The sequence below is a fragment of the Amblyomma maculatum genome, chromosome 11 (assembly GCF_055883805.1).
Source record: "Amblyomma maculatum isolate TAMU_Amacu chromosome 11, ASM5588380v1, whole genome shotgun sequence".
NCBI classification, from domain to species: domain Eukaryota; kingdom Metazoa; phylum Arthropoda; class Arachnida; order Ixodida; family Ixodidae; genus Amblyomma; species Amblyomma maculatum.
This window is the reverse complement of record NC_139354.1, coordinates 97,038,764-97,051,597: the sequence shown is the minus strand read 5'-3', so window position 1 is coordinate 97,051,597 and position 12,834 is coordinate 97,038,764. Positions and strand designations below refer to the sequence as shown.

At 45.6% G+C, this 12,834-nt stretch overlaps 1 non-coding gene across 1 annotated transcript; it reads right to left on the bottom strand.

Moving 5' to 3' along the window:
• Nucleotides 1–11,451: 11,451 nt before the first annotated feature.
• On the bottom strand, nucleotides 11,452–11,524 carry TRNAL-CAA (transfer RNA leucine (anticodon CAA)). Its single transcript has one exon. It is a non-coding gene; the product is annotated as a tRNA-Leu (tRNA).
• Nucleotides 11,525–12,834: the final 1,310 nt, after the last annotated feature.

Below are 12,834 nucleotides of genomic sequence, written 5' to 3'. Positions count from 1 at the left end.
ACTGGGACGCCTTTAGATATGTCCGCTCGCAAAGGCCAGCGGAAAGTATAGTAGATTGAAGACAATGGACGGAGCGTCTGTTGCAAGACGCCGCAAACACTTCAAAAACTGTTGCCCTTGAGGACAGCAGCCCCAGTCCGGACGCTAAGCTAGTGCACATGATTGAAGCACAAGGAAGTATCCATGCTCGATGGCGTAAAAATAAGCATAACCGACGTTTAAAAATTCGGCTAACCCGGCTTGAAAAGGAAATCGAGGCTTACTCGTGGGAACGTAGCCGAGAACAGTGGCATCAGACTTGCGACCGCCTTAATGGGCAACTGGGCAACAAGAACACGTGGTTTTTACTTAGACATTTACTGGACCCTACGAGAACTAAGGCAGATTCCCACAAGAACGTACATAAGATCTCGCAATCTTTCCAAGGCACCGACGAAGAGCTCATGACCACTTTAAAAGATAAATACATTAACACCTCCCAGGATATACCCACGCCAGATGGGTACTCAGGATTGGATAATCCTCGCATGGATAGCGTCTTTACCGTAGCAGAGATTAGGGCTGCTCTTAACAAAATTAACACCACCTCGGCACCGGGGGAAGATTGCATCACCAATAAGATGTTGCGCAATTTAGAAGACCAGTCAGTAGAGGCTCTTACGGACCTCTTCAACAGGTACTGGACAGAGGGCAGCGTCCCTGAGGAATGGAAGCACGCTAAAATTATTTTCATACCTAAACCGGGCAAAAGACTCGAGATGGGGAACCTCCGCCCAATCTCGCTAACGTCATGTCTCGGGAAGGTAATGGAACACGTTGTCTTAAACAGGCTCCTTATGCACACCGATGCGGAAGGCACGTTTCCCCCGTCCATGATTGGGTTTCGAGCAGGTCTTTCGACTCAGGACATTATGTGGCAAATTCAACAAGACATTCTAGATACAAATCGCATAAGAGCCACGCGAACCATCCTGGGACTCGATGTGAGTAATGCCTTCGACAATGTGTCACACGCTTCCATCCTCAATCACCTCTCACAGTTACACGTAGGCAAACGGACATACGACTACATCGCTGCCTTTCTGAATGCGCGTACGGCTACGCTCCATTTCGTTGACAAAGTTAGCGACAAAATTACACTAGGGACGAGAGGAAAACCGCAAGGCGCCGTACTTTCACCTTTTCTCTTCAACATCGTTATGAGCGGCCTCCCGCGTCTGTTAGATGATATCCCACACATACATCATTCCATATACGCCGACGACATCACCATATGGACCAATTCTGGCTCCGATGGAGATATTACAGATTCATTACAACGAGCTATCGACACGGTACAGTCTTATGTGCAGGAAAACGGCCTTACCTGTTCACCGGCTAAATCAGAACTATTAGTTATAAGGAACAAACAAGCTGCACAGGTAAAGCCAGATTCTCGAGAACCTATCCAGTTACACATTGACAACCATCCGATACCCTCGGTAGCCACGATCAGAGTTCTCGGAATGTTGATTCAGAATAATACGCAGAACACAGAAGCTATACGCCGGCTACGCGTCACGGCGCACCAGATAGGTGGGCTGGTGAGACGCATTGCCACACGTCGCAGGGGTATGAGAGAAGCCGACCTGTGCAGGATTATCCAAGCCTTTATGATAAGCAGAATCATGTACGCTTGCCCGTACTATCATCTGCGTCGTAGGGACGAACATGCACTTAATAGCATAATTAGAACAGCATACAAAGCGGCCCTTAGCTTACCAGTATACGCTAACTCAGATCGACTACTGCAGTTAGGAATTTTTAACACACTATCTGAACTAATTGAAGCCCATAAGACAGCACAAGTGACCCGCCTGTCACGCAGCCTTGCGGGACGCGTAATTCTCGACAAGCTCCACATCCACCCCACTGAGGAGGTGTGCGCAACATCCCATTTATCAGCTGACAAAACTAGTAGACTAGTTGTTAAACCAATAGCCAAAAACATGCTACCAGGTAGACATGATGCCCGCAGGAAGACAAGGGCACAGACCCTTGAGAAACAGTACGAGGACGATCCACAAGCAGTGTACGTGGATGCAGCTGAGCACATCAAAAACGGAGCATACGTGGCATGTATGGCCACTCCAAAGTCAACCTTCATTAACGCTATAACATTTCATGCTAGCTCCATATGCGAGGCAGAGGAAGTAGCTATCGCACTGGCCATCGCGGATCCCCACACCAAAACTATTCTAAGCGACTCAAAAAGCGCCGTTCAAAATTTCCCCAAAAATTCTGTAAGCGCACTCGCGGCGCGAATTCTGCGCAACCGATCTCTCAATCACAACATCAATCTCGTATGGGTTCCGGCTCACGCGGGTAACTCCGGAAACGAAGGGGTCGACCGTCTAGCCCGAGGCTTAACCAACCGGGAGACGGGAGATCTATCGGGAACGGACGCGCCTGTGGAGGCACCGCGCACATACGCGGAGGTAACAAACTTTTATCGCGAGCTAAGATGCACGTACCCCGCCCCTCACCCCGACCTCGACCGGGCGCAAGCCACGACACTCAGACGCCTACAAACAAAGGCCATTCTTAGCCCCTACCGACTATCGTTAATTACAAACGGAGAATTCAACCCTGCATGCCGGCACTGCGGTGACGGGACGCAGGCCACTCAAGACCATATACTGTGGGAATGCGCCAGCAATCCCCCTCCAAAGACACTCTTGCCAGCTCCCTCAGCGGAGGAATGGGACAAGCTGTTGGCCAGCCCAAGGAAAACTACGCAACTGGCCCTCGTCACGCGAGCTCAAGAGGTCGCTCCCGACTGGAGGCCACCCTAGACTCGCCCCAGCCCGAAATAATTCCTTTCATTTCGTGGCAATAAAAGTTGTTACCACCACCATAACTGGTTCACAGGAATGGAAAGGCGAACAATCTGTCACCTGTTTCTGTCGACACCTAAATCATTGCAGTGCGTACCATGTGTGGTCATGTCTTCCACTTTGGCTCTAAAGCATGTCTTTCATAATTGATTCACAAGAATGAAAATGCGCTGTATTTGTCATACCTCTTTTGGTGTACCACCTGAATCGCGCCATAAGGGAAAGCAGGAAGGTAGGAGTGAATGTCCACTTGAGGTCTGAAGCGTGCCTTTCATTATTGGTTCACATCAATGGTAAGGCACTGTAACTGTCACACTTGTTTTTGTGGACACCCGGATCGCAAGAGAAGGAAGGAAGGTGGGAGTGAATGTGGAGCTTGTTACGAGGCGCAGGGGCATTATCTTCAGATACTGCGCCATTCCCTTCCTATGAACTAGTAATTATAAATATTATTACTACGGGAAACGCCGCTGCCGCAAAGCCTAGGAACGGGCGCCGAAGAGCTACGCTCTAAAATTGTGTCAAGAGGCTGATTATGTTGCAAAATCTTTATTTTGTTCTGTGAAGGAGGGGTCCTCTTAAAGCGTTGCTGCAGATGCTGCCGTTAGCCTGGTCTGGTTTACTGTTGTGGACATCCATTTTATTGCTGGGTCCATCAGCATGTCAGGCGCCTCCATTTCCGGTAGGTAAAACAAGGATCAGACTGCACGCCTTGATGGTGCCTAATGGATGAAGGTTCTGCTTGTACTCTCCGTGAACAAAATTATCATACTTCGGTGAGTAATCAAAAACCTAAAAATAAATGTGTTTGTTATTTTACCTCTATACGGCCAGCCTTCTGATAGTTCTTAATGGCGTAATGAATATGTACGGACGGAATTAACGCATGAGAAGGCCCGCTTTTGTTATACAGCAGATCGTATGAGGGACAGAGGTCTATAGTAGTTCCTGGTACCTAATTGGCATTTATGCATACTACAGCGCCACATGGCCTACTTCGATCGCTATGAGGGACGTAGGCAAAAATAACAGTCACTTCCTGCTATTGGCTGCAAAAAATGAAGCATACAATGGAGGACCAAAGTGACCCCTAAAACCGTAGTTTATAACTTCAAGTGAAAAACTTTCTCGAGCGTTCGCATCGTCTGCAGCTGCAGTAACTGCTGTGTCTACGATTGTGGCAAGCTTCCGCTTTTGCTCAGCTTCTCGGCAATAGTACAGTGGCTAGACTAGGGAAGTGTGCTGACCGCGCCTCCGCCAGTGAAGCCACTCCGCGAAGCTCCGGAGAGGGAGATCCAGGTGGCACTGACACCCGCTTACACGTCCACTCGCAGCGAAGTCGTCTGCTCTCCGCGCAGTAAATCGGCCGCGTTTAGCGACGTGCCTTTGGGTTCCGCTGTATTCTTTGTTCTTACTGCGACTTGCGCATGTACACAGCATCTTTATTTGCCAACCATGTGTGTCGTGCCAATGTGAGTGAATACTTTCGCAAAGCTGCCTTTTATTCGCCGTGAATTTCGTTGTTGCGGATCGCTCTCGGGTCTCGCGTTTCTTTCAATCAACTCCGCGACTTCTTTAGCATGCAGATACACTAACCATTCCAGGAGCCCCCAATTCACTTTCCAGAAAGATAAGCAACAATCGCAGGCTCGGTGACGTTTGTGGAATTTGGCCGAAATGGGGATGCGAGGCCGCTATCAAAGGTAATGCACTTTGCCGAGCACTTTGCCGGACCCACAAGAAGGAAAAGCTGGCAAGTTCACATCGTACAGAGCAAAAGCGAGAAATACGATCTGTTGACAGTTGTGTATTTGTCCGTGAGGTTAATTTGTTTGAATGTTTATTTGCCTAAGATGTTTTTTAGCTCTTTTTCTTCTATCAGCAAAAACGAATTTCTGCTGTACAAAACATTTTTATTCCACAAATGATGGGCACTAACGCATCGAACAAAATCCCAGATTGCAGCCAACACTATGGTTATTTGTCAAACAGACCGAACTTATTGGACACTAGTTTTAAAATGTTGGATTTTTGCATCAAACAAGTGAGAACATGTGGTAGGTCCAACAGGAGTTGCTGCCACTCAAGTTGTTCTTCTAAGCTTCAGTGCTTCCTCCTTTCGCTTGCTGAAGGTCGATCTTTATTGAGGAACTTGGTAAAAAAATGAAGCCTAGCAAGAAGAACGAACTTCACTATGTTGTTTGTGAGTTCCTGCTGGTGTGCCTGACATCCTACACGGGGCACATTCTGCATAATGTGAAGAACTTCCACCATGCTGTCTCGATGAAGCTTGTTCCAACTGAACCACATAGTAAACACATCTTCTAAAGCTTCGACATATGCGAATAACTGGACTGAAGGATACAGAAGGCCTCCTTGATCGCAAAAAGTAGTAAATGAGGAGAGACCCTCATCCGCATCTTCAGCAGATGTCAAAAGCTGCTCGAAAGATTCCCGAGACTTTGTACCCATCACCCTTTCTCGAGCCACATATCCAGCCAAGTAATATGTCAACCTTGCGTCGCTGGTCTGCTGTGGGTAGATATGGTCACCGAGTTCGGACTTGTCGAGGACACTTGAAGCCTCATCAAGTTTTCCCTTATCAATTAGAGTGTCTGCATGGTTGGCAGCTTCATTCACTCCGACTAAGGAAGTGATAGCATCGCCCGCGCAGTTTCCTGTGTTCAGTGCTTTCACGAGGTTATAAAAACTTAAGCAGTTAACTGCTGTTAGGAACTGAGACGATGTAGGATGATCATTGCAGCCAGAGAATTGCCGAATGATTCCAAATAAGTTTTCAAGTGGATCTTGGCTGAGACTCGAAGTTAGTAAATACTTATATCCGACACATTCAGTCAGATATGTGAGAAGCTCCAGTGTGCCTTTCAGTGTCACTCTAAGGCCTTCTGCAGGGCTGGAAGACAAAAAGCCTGCCTTTGTGGGCCCTGTGTTGGCTTCCCACCTACTGATGTAATCCAGGGCATTTTGCAGAACTGCTTCTTCTTTTGAGTTCTTTCTCAGTGCTGCTGAAGGCACTCTTGAGGTCATGACAGAAATCAGTTTCTGCATAAAGGTAATGAACTGTTCTGTTGGTTCGCTGTACGTGCAGGAATTTGAAATTTCCTCTCTGTACAAAAAAAGCCCGCGCAGGAATTCGCTGCTGAAAAGGTGAAAAGCATAATTCACCTTCATCTTCTCAAAATTATTTGGGTTTAAGTGTACATTAGTTATCTTGGGCATCGCTTTTCGAGTTGTTGCACACTTGTCCAATTGATGGGCAACTTTGATTGGTCGCACGTCAACGTGACCCTGTGGTGTTTTGTACCCCGCTTTTATGAACCCGTTTCTAATGCATTTAACCAAATACGGAAAGTCTGACAGAAAAAAGAGGCGCCTGCCATCTTCAGTAGGGTGTTGTACTGATGGCGTTACAGCTGCAGTGGTACCGCGTACACCAAGCTGGTGCCACATCGAGCGATTCCAGGATGCCCCGTCGCAAGTGATATAATCAACTTTAAGACCTGCTTTTTCTGATAAAACAACCGCTTCCAAAATAATCTTGGAAAGCAAGTGGGCCTTCACGTTCCCTCTCGACGCTAAAACGCCTAATACCTGGTGCCAGGACCCCGTAATGCGCTGGAACATTATAACCATGCTACGGTCACAAGGCATTGTCTTTTCGTGGTCAGCAGTGAATGCACCGAGGTCCAGAAAGCCATCAATTTTTCCAGTACCTTGTGCCACTGCAAAGTTTTCGGCGAGTTTCATCTCGTCTATTATCAGACCTCCATGGCACTGAAACTCATCCATTTTTTCAGTTTTTTTTGCAATTCCTGAGAGGACAGTGGAATTAAAACCAAAGCTGCTCTCATACTTTTTCATAAAATTTCTGAGGCAAGTGCGGCTGGGAAGTGCAAAAATTTTTTCCCTGCGCACATGCTCATACAGCCTTGGGCTCTTGATACGCATAATGACGCATTCCAAAACCCATTCGGAGCTGTAGCGCATGCCATTTGGTGATTTGCGGCTTGCAGCTTCGAAACAATGAAGGATGGCAGCTTTCTGTTTAGGAGGGAGGTTGTCGATCTTTCTGAGAAGTGCCGCTTCCTCAATCTTCTCATTTTCCGCTTTCATTTGCGAAATTATCTGATCCAAGCCACTCACTTTGGCCTTCAAGCGCCGCACAGGTTGAGTTTTCAGTTTCACCTTTTTTCCAACATTAGTTGTTGAGTTTGTTTTCTTTCTCCGGCATCTTTGATTTATCAAGATCTTCCGGAGATACTTGCACGCTACACACCGCTCAAGCGAAGTTCCAGTGCACTTCTTGTTGTAAAGGCTCCCATTCCACACTACCAAGTTAGAGTTCGAACACGCGAACGGGAACTCTTCGAGAACTCCTGCCCCTGAACATACATGCATACTATGAACGGCCTGGAGAATGGAAGCCAGGTCGCCAGGCTCGTCTAGCACGAGTTTCACTCCGCGCAAAAACACTTCATGCGTCACCGTGTCGTCAGTTATAGTACACAACACAAGCTTCTCGGCGCACAGAACACTCATGTCCGGTCCGGGTATGCACACGCTGAACGCGACTTTCAGTGGCACACCACTGAACACGTGTTTTCCCCAGCTCTCTGAAGGCGGGGCAATGTCCATGTGGTTGAAAGCAAGTCGACAGTCGGATGTGACCATCGCTGACTCATCCGACTCCTCACCTGGAAGCAGCTGCAGCTCCTCGCTCATCCGTGGTCGCTTCCTCCCTTACAAAAATGGTCGTCAACAGTCTTTAGAATTTGTATTAACACCTTATTTACTCTATCAATATTGTACGTACTTTTAATCTCTATGGAAATGTGTAAATACGAAGTTCATACACTGATACTTTTGTGTATTTAGATCAGTTCATATAAAGTTAGTACATAGCAAGTTGTTAGGCCAATATACTTCTCTGTATATACGCCTGTCAATATAGAGCAGGGGCGTAGCCAGGGCTCTGTTTCGAGGTCAAAACACCTTCCGAAAGTTTTTAAACTCCTTTTTTCGGCCTTTTTTGCAATTTTTTATCGATGCTGTATAACGCCCTCGACAATTATGTCTGGTTATACCACTCATACACAGCTATTGCAATATATATTGAAGCAATTTGGCATGTCAGAAAAAATGTTCAGATCGAAAGTATATAGTCCCAAGTAACTGACCGAGTGCATGCTGTTCATTGCAAATCATATTTGAATTAGTTTTTTTTTGTTTTTATTATGAATAACATCTGTTCAAAAACTAAATGGAAAAAGGCAATTGATACAACCAATTTGCAAGAACCATTGATAAAAACGTATAAGTTTATATTTTGAAAAATTTAACTGGTTACAATTTCACTCTTTCTTCATCGCGCATTTCTTCTTCAAGCGTCCGCTCTTGTTGAGGACGCACTGAGCCCTGTTATCGAGCTCGCTCGCACCATTAAAGACTAAAACATCACAAATGGAAGGTAAACGCCCAAGGAGAGGTTGTGTTTACCGTCTGCGATGCCAGCTGGCATCGCAGACGGTAAACACAACCTCTCCTTGGGATTTCTCTTCTTAGGAACGGGCTTTGACAGGTACGAAGGCCCATTTGGGAAAATGGTCGGAACGACGCCAGGCAGAAGGACCGGCCTCGTTCTCTCGAGGCGCAGAGTTTTGTTGTCTATAATATGCTCGAAATGGCGCGACACGAACTGTTTGTCGAAGTGGAGCTCGCACACGGCAGCGTTTCGCTCAAGCGGCTTGTCTGCTCTTGGTATATTGCGCTGCCACTGCTGAAATACCTCCTGTTCTTTCAGCACACCGAACAACGAACACTTTTCCTTGCATGATTTGTACCCGCTCTTGCAGCCGGGCACAAAACAGTGACTCTGTCGTCGGCTCAACGTGAATCCTCAAAGTAGCATTTGCACGAAAAAACAACGCAACACGCCCCCACCGCGCACGCAGTTGAGGCTCCAAGCATGCATTTCACGTGGCGGCCTGACGTGTAAGCAGGAGAGCACGCCACCTAGCGGAAGATATAACTTCGTAAAGTCAACGATGTTCAATGCACACCTCAAAAGTTTTGCTGTCGGAACTTGAAGATGATGATATTTTCCGCTTTACTAAAGATGAAACAACCCCTATGTAGCGTTAAGATTCGGTTAGTTAAGTATGACACAAAGTACACATTTGGAGCTCTTTCTTATAATGGAGAAGTTACCAGACGCTGCTCCTGGCGCTGATGATGAAATGACGAAAATGATAAATTCTAGAAGTGTGTGATGCTAGGCTAGTTGGTAAGGCATTCTAAAGACGTAAAGCTACGCAGGAGACAGGACACCGAAAGGTGCAGACAGGACTAACAACTGATTTATTGAACGCCACGTCCTTTACTTAAGAGCATAACGCATGCGCAACCAACCTTAACGCCAAAAACAAAAGTACCCTGTCTTACCAACCCAAAAAGTCAAGTTCCTTCTGATACAGGTGAATTGATGCCTCACTAACACATTTTTCCGCGCCATATCCTGGCTTCAAAAATCTCGCGTGGGGTCAGATACGTTGACGATTTTCTAATCCTTTTGAATATCAACCCTGACGATAGTCTGCAAATTATTGCGAACGAAGGTTTGCCATCCTTCAAATCCGAAGCCACTAATCTGAATTCTACTTTTGAGCTCCCGGAAAGCTCTTGTTTACAGATTTTAGAGATAAGATTGTTTTTTCTTACTGAGGGCCATCTAGGCTGGGCCTGTTTACCAAGATCTAGGAAGGCTCTTTTACCTTAAGATTTTTACCACTCAAAGCTCGTAAAAAGGGGAATCGCAACCTCATGTTTAGGATCCTCGTTTGTCAAGTCATGTCCACACATGGTTAAATGTAGTTTTATCTGTCAAGTAGATCGGCTTTACTCTGCGGGGTTTCCTCCTGCTCTTCTGAAAGCTGTCGCAGAATCTTTGCTAAAAACCCTACGGTTGAAACGAAACCAACAAGAACTCACTGAAAGCGAGAGGAGGAAGTTTGAAGTCCTTCCTTATGTGCACAAGACCTCGCACGGTTTCAAGAAGGTGGGAGGGAAATTTGGTGTCAACCTGTTCTTTTCCACCCCATGTAAACTGTCTCCTTTATGCCGGTTAACAAGTGATAACCTGCAAAAGAAAGTAGGGTGCGGAGTCAACCACAGACCTAAGTTTATAGCCTGTAAGATGGTAGTTATCTACGAGATCCCATTCTGCTGTTGTTTCGTATATGTAGGGCAGACGGGTCGCTACATTAATAAACGCCTTCAGGAGCACAATAACTCTTTGAGCCAGCACGGTGGGCAGCATTTAGCAAGGCACTGGCAGTCTTGCAAGATCAATGACAAGAAGAAAAAAGTATTTTGTACGCCGTTTTTCAAGCACACAAAGGTTGCGCGAAGAACAGGAAGGCAAGCGAGATTTTTAAAGTCTGGCAAATTGCTAGATACGGTGTAGAAAATTGTGTTAGCGATGCATCAATTCACCTGTATCAGAAAAAACTTGTCTTTGTGGGTTTATAAGGTAGGCTACGTTCGTTTTTGTCGTTAAGTTTGGTCGCGCATGCGTTATGCTCTTGAAGGAAGGACGTTTCGTTCAATAAATCAGTTGTTAGTCTATGCTCGTCCTGTCTGCATCTTTTCTGTGTCCTGTCTCCTGCGTAGTTTTATGTCTCCTATTTGACGCGCCTTTTAATTCTGTATTATAGCTGGTAAATTTCTCTAAAAGCATTCTTGTATACATCCTTAATGGACACTAGCTAAAATAATCTCTTTATTGGAATATATTAGCAGCGGCTTTACTTTAAATAATATTAAAACAGTGTCATACCATCCTACTTGTACATTAGTAGAAATGTCATACTCCTACGTGTTCCCACGTGCTTCAAAGTTTGTGAACCAAGCAAATATTCTTGGTGCCTGGCAAATCAGTTTCCGCGGAAAGTGTTACGTATCGAATTCATAGAACGCCCTTGAGAGTGAATTCTTTCCTGGCACCACAAATTTATGCTGGTTTGGTGACACTAGAAATAGCCGATGCTTATGACGGTGAAGAGCCAAATATCTTATTGAAAGTACTACAGAATGCGGTTTCCACATTATTTATTCACGCAATTGTCTCCATTCGTCCGAAACCGACTACTTTATGTGCATTAAAAGGTCTTATTTCCGGCAGCTATCAAAACATCAGAGGGGCTCTTGAAGTGGCCGTCCTCTCACCTGTGCTCTTTAACATCCTACTCAGTTTGAATACCAGTCATCACCAAGTCTGCACGTATGTCAGTGCAGATGAAACTATGTAATCTGCGGCTTTACCTTTAATTTTATCCGTCTATGTGGGCTTGCCTTCGTAACTCAGCTTCTTTGATCATTGCTTGTGTTACGTGCTATTCACGGTAAAAGAAGAAAAGAAGCCAACAGTCGGCGAGGCCAAGGTAAGCATTGGGGATTATACTTTGTCTTTTTTTAATTTTTACTTCGGTAGTCACATAAATTAGTCACATATTCTGATTAGGGGAACGATAAATACGATTTAGAAGGAACAACAACGTGCCGATGGTGGGAACCGAACCCACGACCTCCGAATATTGCGTCCGGTGCTCTTCCAATTGAGCTACATCGGCCGCTGTCCACTCTGCTACTTTTTTGGGTATTAATGTTGTCTGTATACGAACCTTGAGAGTGTTCACCAGCGCCACCCTCAAATAGCGGTGGACCTGGAACGTCCTGTGTTACCGCCAGCGTCACGTACAACGTGATCAAGAGTAAGGGCGAAAGCTTTGCTAGGACCCTCTTACGCTATCTATGGCTTCAAGACTACCAGAACTGAGGCCCCCGTAAGCTACACGCAGATAAATGAAGGTGAAATGAGGGTGCTCGTTATAATACATGAAGAAAAGAAGCGAACAGTCGGCGAGGCTAAGGAAAGCATTGGGGATTGTACTTCGTCTACCTCCTTATTTGCGACCGCTGAAATAGGTTTATTTCCCGCACGTAACACATGTGCAACATTGTTTTGAACGTTTAAATGTGCTCCTGTTTAATATCATTCCTTCAAAATTATGTTGGTGTTCGGCTGAAATTTTCTACACGACGTTTTCCCCAATAACACAAAACATTTGTCACCTCACGTTTATAAATTGATTATTACCAAATTATTTGCAAAGCCTTCCAGTTAGCAAAACAACAGCAACTGGCACCTGTCAATGCTATGAAAAGGCAGGCATGGGATTATAATTCTGCTTTTAGACTGGGGGTTTTCTGTTGGGCTTCAAGACAGCACCCCAATGTTTCTGGTGGTCTTCCTGGTAGTGGTGCATTCTCTGCACGAACTAAACGAACCTTATTCAGCATTGGCAGTCATTACAGATTTTATTCCTTGTGCTTGTCGCATGATTCGAATAGAGATGGTACTGTTCTAATCACCTTTCTATCATTGATCCCACCAAATGTTTTTGTTATTTTCGAGTATCAGGTCATAGCAATGTCGCAATAATTGAGTTTGCTGATAACTGGCCTGAACAGTCTGTCAGTTGCCGCATGTTACCTATCCTCAAGTCTACAGCGTATATAAGAGATGCGCGGTTTCGTAGCCGCACTTTATAAGGCACGAAAACTGAATCTCTTTTAACATATATTGGCCATCTCTATCTCACGTAGTGTTGGAGAAGATAACCATGTCAATGATAGCAGAATCAGGTCTCCCTAATAAGGCTGAGTTGTATCCCTACCCTACATTTCTATACGCACAGGTCTTGTTTGCCACCTCATCCCGTCTTTGCATTCTGCGGGGAATGGAATCATATACCATTTCATTGTGTTCTGCCGCCCCTTCACCATGATGAGAAGGCGATGTTTAGAACAGTGGAGAACGTTTGGCGGCCAGATAGTATCGTTGTTTTCATCCACGATACTTGGGTGAACTCACAGGTCC